The sequence below is a fragment of the Peromyscus maniculatus genome, chromosome 3 (genome assembly GCF_049852395.1).
Source record: "Peromyscus maniculatus bairdii isolate BWxNUB_F1_BW_parent chromosome 3, HU_Pman_BW_mat_3.1, whole genome shotgun sequence".
NCBI lineage: Eukaryota > Metazoa > Chordata > Mammalia > Rodentia > Cricetidae > Peromyscus > Peromyscus maniculatus.
Window position 1 is genome coordinate 139,722,523 of NC_134854.1, and position 9,370 is coordinate 139,731,892.

The 9,370-nt window shown below is 40.8% G+C and overlaps 1 long non-coding RNA gene across 3 annotated transcripts in view; it reads right to left on the reverse strand.

The window, feature by feature from the left end:
- Positions 1 to 7,882, reverse strand: part of LOC143272482 (uncharacterized) — a 45,226-nt gene extending 37,344 nt beyond the window's left edge. Inside the window, exons 1-3 of one of the 3 annotated variants that reach the window (XR_013050104.1) lie at positions 7,752 to 7,882; positions 2,515 to 3,043; positions 1,044 to 1,387 (exon numbers count right to left, since the gene is read on the reverse strand). This is a non-coding gene — a long non-coding RNA (uncharacterized LOC143272482). The other 2 variants (XR_013050103.1, XR_013050105.1) reach the window with 2 other exon arrangements.
- Between the last annotated feature and the right edge of the window lie 1,488 nt (positions 7,883 to 9,370).

The following is a 9,370-nucleotide window of genomic DNA, read 5'->3' on the forward strand; positions in this document are numbered from 1 at the left end:
CCCCCCCCCCGCCTCCTTGCCTGGCAGGTGTCTCACATGGCCATCCCTCCATGTGTCCTATGTTCCAGTATATATCCTAATTCTTTCTTCTAAAGGTACCAATCATGTGGGATTGGCATTAGCAAGAGTCCCAAATGCAGGACAGTTTGAAGGTCCTCCCATGTCTGTCACACCCTTCTCTTTGGGCACCAGATTTCCAGCCTGATAGGAAGCCACTGGCTGAGTAGTGATGTCTTCTGTCACTAGAAGAGATGACTTAGCATGCACAACTGTAACCATGGCAACAGACACATCAGAGAATTTTGTGAATAAGAGAAGCCTGAAGTCTGTTAGTTAAAACACCCGGTATGCCACAATTCCTCACTTCTGGGTGCTGGTCCAGTATGTGATGGAGCTGAGCTGAAGAGTGAGCCCTTGACCAGGTGCTCTGGAGCCTCAGAGACACCCATCCTTGCCTCAGACCCCAGGAGTGGAGCTGAGCCAGATGAGCTGATGCCTTGCTCCTGCCAACATTGGCTGTCTTGTCCTCATTGGGCCATTCCAAGTCAGGGGTGATTTCCCCTTGTCCGTGGACTCCCTGTGAATTTTTCTGATCCTAAACAAAGAAACATCCTGGGTTGCAGAGGCTACCACACAGTGTGTGCATCAGCCAGAAAGGGCCATGGTGACTTCTCTGAGCCTGGGGCATGTTGAGAAGACTCATCCACAGGAGCTGAGGCACCAAATTATCAGGGATCACAAACCAGCAGAAGAGCCTAGAGCTAGAGTCAAGACCAGAAGGGCAAACACAACTGTGCTAGAGGGAGGGGAAGGGCAGCTCCCCTGCCCAGGGCTTCAGGGCTTCAGTGTGATTCTGCAAGACAGCCCGTAGAGTCACACTGCATGGGGGGCACCCATGTCGGCACCCAAGAGCATGTCCCTGCCAGGCTGTTGAGATTAAGCCGTCATGTCCTTGACCCCCCTGTCCTGAGAAATGATCACATCATAAAAGGAGTTCAAAACACATGGCCTCCCCCAGCTGTGGCTGCCAAACAGCCCTTTACCTTAGTCCAGTCACCCAGAAGAACCTGAGATGCCATCTTAGCTTCTCATGGAAGTCCTCAAGCCAACCTGTGCCCTGGGTCAGCTACCATGTGCTTGAACTCCGAAGGGAGAAGAAGCAGAGCTGGAAGGATCCTGGTGGTTCACAGGGGTCCCTAGTCGGGGTCCACTGCCAAGCAGAACTCCTGGGACTTAGGGATAAGAGGTTCTTGCAGGGATGTGTCCATATGTGGCCATGGAGCTGGTTACTCAGGTCTCTGAGACTGTCTTGTCCATTTTGTACCCAATATCGTGGTTCACAGCCTGAATTCAGTTCAGGTCAGGTGATGGGATGGGGGAAGAGTGCCTGGAATAGGAAGTAAGGATGTGTAGTCATCGGGGCTGTGTAATGCCCACAAGGACCAACTGCTTTGAACTCTGGTTAGAGAGAAAGGAGTGACAGCCTGGCCCTGCCCTTTGAGAAAGAAATCTCCCTCTCTGTAGCCTTCTACGTGGTGGAAAGTGTGGCCCAGGCTTCCTTGGAACCACTCAGAGATGACAATTCTAAGGAATACAGCCCAGGTCAGCCAAGGTGACACAATATATACAAATGCAGCCAGTAATAATCTATGACCTAGCAGGTCCAGGAATCAATGAGAATCAGACTGCCCTTTAGAAATTCAGACCCGGAGGCCAGGCCCATGGTAGTAGTTAGTGTGCAAAGTGGTTTTGAAAATAAGGTGAGGTCTGGACATCCAAGCTCAGACAATTTAAGGCAGAGGGGGGCATGGAGGCAAAGACAGGCATCAGGACACAGGTAAGGAGCTTGGACAGACACAGTGAACGGGGCATTTACAGTGTATTAACGGTTACCACATCCCCTGCAGAGTTCAGCAAGTATTCAGGAAGCAGAGATGAGCCTCTGCTTCCTTCCCCCAAGGCAAATAACCATGTGTAGCGTCTATTTTACAGGGCAGGAGGTTTCATACTCCCTCGTGTGGAGTTAAAGTCCCTGGGTCGGGTTCACAGTATTCCTTTGTCAGATCATGTTTCAGATGGCCCATTTCAGGTCCTGAACTGCCCCTGACACTCTACATTATTTTTCTCCATATTTTTACTACACTAAGTAAATAATAAAACATAGATGAGGTTCAGGTCTCCATCCATCACTCATTAACCACAACTTCATAAAACTTGGGGGGGGCGGTTGTTGCTTCCTACACTCCCAAGGAATTCAACCATCCACTTCATTATGTCTTCCACCTTCTAGCTCCAACTCCCTTCCTCTAATCCTTTTTTAATGTTTCTTTTCGATTTCTATATTAAAAGAAATGTGTATGTATATATATGTACATATTATATATGTATGTATGTATGTATGTATGTATGTATGTATGTAAGTATGTATGTATGTGTGGTGGGAAAAAAACACCAGCTATGCTGCTGTTAAATTGTCACACACACACACACACACACACACACACACACTAACACCTGTCTTCCAAGACTGTCCTCTTTGTCCTGTCCACAATCTTTCCTTGATTTATCTGGAGGTCTTAATGATGTTCAGCACTGCATGTCCCACATATCTCTAATATGGTGAGTCCTTTTTCCACTCTGCCGGATCATCTCTGTTGTCATTTACACCAAGCCTGTGGTTTTCAGGAAGAGAACGGCAGCCCATGGCGGGAGGCCCTGGATGGTGCCTTGCTGTTGGGAACAGTGAGGAATGGCTTTGGGTTGATTGCAGTCTTCCTGTCTAGAACGAGAGCTGCCCTTCTGGTCCTCGTGGACAGTGGTGGGCAGATCCAAGGACAGTTAATTTTCTTACCATTCAGATATCAACTTCTTAATGCTCCTGAAGCGACCTGAGGAGAGGTCTCTGAATGGATGCAGGTTTGAGAGAGCAGTGACTGACTAGCTACACAGCATCTCCCTAATGACATTTCTCCCCCTCTGCCAAAGGCAGACGATGTCCATGGCTTTCCTTTCCATTCTCCCTCTCAGAGCAGATCACCAGAACCTGCAAGGTACAGAAGAGGTTCTGAATTGCTCATGGTGGTGAAAACCTTGAAGGAGAATGAAATGGTATATCATTACATCTTGTACCCCCAAGCACAAATCTAAAATTATAATGTGTCCCTTTGTATACTAAGCCAGGAGCAAAATAGACACAAGATCTAGGTAAAACAAAATTTAAATGGTTGACACCAATCCAACTCTGTAATCTATAAAATTAAATATGAGTGGATTAAATGTAATCAGAAAGTAGAGATTGTCAGCTAGATTAAAAATAAGATCCAACTATGCTTTTCCTACAGACAGCATACTTTGTCTTGTTTCTCTTAGGTCTTATAATGCAGCTCAGGCTGAAGTGTATCTTGTAGTGTAGCCCAGGCTGGCCTTGAACTAGTGATCCTCTGGTTTATGCCTCCTGGGTGCTGGGATTACAGTTGTGTGCCACCACACCTCGCTCGGTTTCAAATAACATACTCTAGATTCAAAGACACACACTGGCTAAAATTAAAAAGACAGAAAGGACGTTATCATGCAAGCAGCCACTCTAAGGAAGCGGAGGCAGCTCTATTGAGTCAGACAAAACAAACTTTAAAAGGAAAAAAAAAAAAACGAATGTTTTCCAGCTGATTTCTGAGGGGACTGACTCAAGAAAGATGCTGATGAAGGGGACATAAAAAGGGGGGCCAAGTGCCTCCCCTTCACCATCTCCCCCATAGTCAGGCAGTATCCCCAGCAGCTTTCCCTGGATCCCCGCTTTTGCCCAACACGCCACAGCTCTTGCTTTCAAAGGATGATCATTGGGCCTGGGCCCATCTATCAAGACACTCCTCCACCTTACAGAGGGCCACAGCTCTCTCTAAAGCCACTGAGGTCTGCCCCCATCTTTTCTTCACTCCGGTACCCAGTATCCTCTATTCTGGGTACAGTGGCCTTTCTTCCCACTTGGACTTTGGATGACTCAAAGGGTAAAGCTGTTAAACAAACGGAAAGAGGAAAGACATTTCAGTAATTAAACCACAGGAAAGAATAAATCCCATGGACTAGATGAAAAGGGAGAACTAGACTAGAATTCATCACACTCAGCACAGCAAGAGCAAACCCTAATATCAATATAGAGGAAGAAAAGAACAAATAATAATACAACAAATCAGAAAATTGACCAACAAAATTACAATAATCAGGAAACTGGCCTCAATAAGAACCATAAATACAAGTGTCCATAAGTCCCTACTAAAGAATTAGAATGTCCCTAATTCAAATTAGAATGAATAGATTTTAAAAACAAGATGCAAATATTGCTTATCTCCAATGCACCTCAATGATAGACAATCAAAGACAGAGTCGGGACAGAATACAAATTATCAAGCAAACAAGTTCAGTATGGCATAGCCATTCTGAAGTATGATAAAACAGACTTCAAATCAGAACTAATCAGAGGAGATAAAGTAGACCATTCCATATTTAAAGGGGAATAACACATCTAGACGATGTAACAATTGTAACCTGCACTAAGTGATGGGGCTCCCAATTTATTAAAAGAAAAAATGCTAATGAGCATAAAAGGTTAAACAGGTTCTGATAAAATAATAGTTGATGATTTTAACAACCTACTCTCATGTTTAAATAAGTCATCCAGACAAGAAATGAGGATACTTTAGATCAAATGAACTTACTAGATATTCTCTGAATATCACATCCAACTGTTGCAGAGTATACATTCTTCTCCATAGCCTACAGAAATCTCTCTAAGATCATGTTCTTGGCCATAAGAAAGACATGACCATACCAAAAAATAAAAATAAAAATAAATTCTTATATCTTATCAAATTGTAGTAGGGAGAAAAACTAGAATTAGCAAGAGAAAACACAAAACTATAAAAAGTACTGGATACTGAGAAATACTCCTGAGTGATCGGTGGTCACTAGATAAATAGGGGAGTAAACTTTGAAGTGTGTAGAACCAAACAGGACATTAGAGTGCAGAGCTGTGATCCCAGTGCTGCATGGGAAGCAGCTTCATCAAGATTAGGAAGAATTCTGCTAGCCTGAACTGCATGGTGACTTTGAGGGTCGCTTGGGTTACATGAGACTGTATTTAAAAGCAAAATAAAACAAAACAGAGAAATAAATTTCTAGGTTCAAAGGAAACCAAAAGCACAACTTACCAGATTTGGGAGTACACCTAAGGCAGCCCCAAGAGGTACAGCTATGAACAGGTACATTAAATTAGGAGGGTCTCACATAAATAATCACGCACCTCAAGGTATTGGAAAAAGAATAAGGCAAAAACCCAAGAGCACTAGACAAAAAAACCAATAGAGATAAGATGGACAATAATGAAACTGAAAATGAAAGAATAAAATGAATCAGGGAAATGGGATTGTTTCTTTAAAGGAACCTAAACTAAACTAAGAAAAAAGGAGATCCCAATTAATAAAATTAGAGATGAAAATGAAGGTGTTGAAATGGATTGCAGCGAAATCCAGAGGCTCGTTAAGGGAAGAGTTTGTAAATTTGCATTTCAAAAAAATAGCAGTCTCCAGAAGAAATGGGTAAATGTCTATGACCAGAGCACATAAGCAACCCAAGAAGGTCTACACCAAGCAATGAGATTGAATAGTAACAAAATGTCTCCCAACAAAGAAAAGCCAGGACTGGACACATTCCCTATTTAGTTTCAACAAAACATTCAAGGATGAGTTTATACCAATGCTCCTCAAATTGTTCCTTCAAACAGAAAGGGAAAGAGCACTATCAAACTCATTCTATGAAGCCAGTATCACCCCCGTACCAAGCCCAGATACAGGCACAAGAAATGTATAATTTCTCTAAAAAACACAGATGCAAAAACCCTGTCTCGAAAAAAAAAAGTTCTCAATAAAATCTTTACAAACTATGTTCAGGAACATACTAAGAAGATCATACATAATAAAGAAGTTGGTTTCATACCAGTTCAAGTTTGGTTCAATATGTACAAGTCAACAAGTGCAATATGGCACACAAATAAACATAAGGACAGATATCATAGGATTACATTAATAGAAATTTTTAAAGGGCCTTTGACAAGCTTGAACACCTCTTCATGAGAAAAGCCCCAAATAAACCAGACATAGAAGGAACATTTTTCAAGATAAAGCTTCTGTATTAAAAAAAAAATCTATGGCCAATATTATAATGAATAGGGGAACTTTGAAACTATTATCTCTGGAAACAGCAATAAGACACAGATATCTCTTCTTTCCACTTTTACTCCAAATTTAGCTAAATAGGTAACTAGAAAAAAATAAAATGCAAACATAAGTCAAATTACTGATATTTATAAATTCTGTGATACTCAAGAGACCCTAAGGACTTCAGCAGAAAAGGGAAATCAAATCAACACTCCAGCAAAGCAGCAGGCTGTGAGTGAGTGTGTGGCTTCCCTACAGACCCACGACAAACAGAGAGCACGAAATCACTAATTCTTCATACTGTTAATTCATTTTCAGCTGTGGTTTTGTCTATATCTTCCTTCTACTTCTCAGGGAGTGTTAATTGTTTTTGTTTTACTAAAGGGGAAAAAACAACCATTTAAATAGTTTTCAAAAATATCTGTGGGTAAACTCAACTAAGGTTCATCTCTACAAGGAAAACTTTAAAACACTGAAGAAAATAATTGAAAAAAATAATTCTAATAGTTTTTATTATTCTAATAATAATAACAAATAATTCTATTGGCAGAATTAATAAAAAAATATCTGTATTGTTAAAGCAATCTACAAGATGAATGCAGTCCTCACCAAAATGTCAACGTTCTTTACCAGAATGCTGAAGAAAAAATCCTGAAATGCAGGAAGAAGCAGGGAAGGCTTCCAACAGCCAAGTGATGCTGGCCAGAAAGATCCCAAATCATACCACAGAGACAGAGCAGTAAGATCATCATGGGACTTGCCCAAATCCAGACAGGCAGACCAATGAATAGCAAGGGTATTCACAAATAATACACACAATCAAAGCCACCTAACTTTCAAGAAAAGGTATCAAAAATACACATGGGAGAAAAGACAGCCTCTTTGACAAATGGTAGTTAGAAATCTTTTTCCACATTCAGGAAGATAAACTAGTTCCATATTTCTCCCCCTACTGAAGAACCAACCTAAGACATTAGTGTAAGAAACTTGTAAATAGCTACAGGAAAACACAAAGAAATCACTTCAAGACATAAACATACCCAAACACTTTCCAAAAAGAACTTCACTAGGTCAGGGGGGAAACAATTTCCCAAATTGGTAAATTGGCTTCCATGGAATTTAAAAGCTGTGCACTGTGAAGAAAACAATCCCAAGAGTAACAAAGATACATTAATATCTCAAATATACACAGAAATACAAATATTAATACCCAAACCAGAAATCAATCAAAAATAGGGCAATAAAATGAACAGATCATTCTCAAAGGAAGAAATGCAAATGGGCCGTAAATGCTTGGAAAGTGTTTGACATCCTTAGCCATCGTGGAAACGCAATTTAAAACTGCTTTGATATTCCATATCTCCAAAATCAAATTGGCCACCATCAAAAAAACAAAAAGAACAAATGCTAGAGAGGATATGGAGAAACAGAAACCTGTAGAAGGAATCTTAAAAGTTCTTATTAATAAAATCAAACCCGAGGCCAGTTATTGGGGTCAATGCTGATAGATCAGAGAGACAGAACAAGCCACAGCTATCTCACCTTGCCAATTCCTCAGCTGGTCCTGTTTCCTCAGACTGGAAGCCTCTGAGTCCTCATCCAGAATGAATCTCAGCTGAACTGTGTTGCTCCAAAGCCTAAATGCTTAACCAGCCAAATGCTTAACCAGCCAAAAGCTTAACCAGCCAAATGCTTAACCAGCCAAAGGCTTCTAGTTTCTGGTCCTCACGGCTTATATACCTTTCTGCTTTCTACCATCACTCCCTGGGATTAAAGGCTTGCTTTCTGGAATTAAAGGTGTGAGTCACCATGCCTGGCTGTTTCCAATGTGGCCTTGAACTCACAGAGATCCAGAGATATTTCTACCTCTGAAATTCTAGGATTAAAGGAGTGTGCTATCACTGCCTATCCTAAGTATCTAGTGGATTTTCTGTTCTCTGACCCCAGATAAGTTTATTAAGGTACACAATATTTTGGGGAACACAATACCACCACATTTCTTCTCTTTTTGTCTAAAATTAAAAAAAGCTTATAACTAATACAAGAAAAACTATCCAATAAGTATATACAATATATACAGCCAAAAATTACATTAATGATGTCTAGTCCATTAACATTTGACAGATTCAGATAAGAACTCCATTATATATATATTAACAATGTCCAGTCCAGTAACTCGAGATCCTACTGCCTCTGATAATCTGATAAACTCAGACCAAAAAATTTTCATTACTTATCTTATTGAAAACAAGTAGTTCATTTTTAAAAGTAGATTCCATAGTCTCCCTTTTTATGTTATTATATCCATATTCTCTCTTTTTTCTTTTCATAATACATTCAGTAGTCTACCTTTTGTCATTTTTATATCTTCCCCTTTTTCTTTTCAGCTATTTATCCTATTATTTCTTTATCTTTTTTCTCAGAGTAGATTTGATGATCTATCTCATATCTATTTTCTCCTTTTCTTTTTGCTTTCTAGGGGTTAAGATATCTTTAGGGAATCTTGAAAAGAAAATTTTTGGGTTAATTGTCAAGTCCTGTATCGTTTGTCCAGTCTCTGCATAATAGGAAAGTTCAGGGCTTGTCACAAGTCCTTGTTCGAGTAGTCTGTCAGGCTGGATCATCTCAGCTAGTCATCTCGAAATTGTCCTGACCAGTTTGTAGTCCAAAGTCGATCTTTCGGTGGTGTTAATCAGCTTAATGGCTTTACCATAGTCCTTTTGAAGATTTTAAAGTTGCTGTAAGGTGTGGTCATGGTTCCATGCAGACTTTTTTTTTTTTTTTTTTTTTTTTTTTTTTTTTTTTTGTGCCTCCTCTGTAGTTTGGAGCAATCACAGTCTGATAAATGTCTGTCTCTCGGAACCATGAACATTCTTCCCTAGAATAGAAAATCTTCACAACAATTTCTCCCCACCATTTGTCTTGCCAAGCTTTTCCAAACTGACCTTTGCCGATGCTTTCTTGTAACACGATGGTCCTGGCAATTCTTCTCTGAACCAGCAGCAGTAAACCCTTCATCCCGGGTAGCAGCATCACTGCAGTCACCAACATGATGAGAAGGAGCTGGCAACGTGGAGCAGTAGCCACTGCTTCCATGGTCGCAACACTGTTTGTGGCCCAGTCTGGGCCAAAGCTTCTCCCAAGCCTCCTAGGCCGGCCTC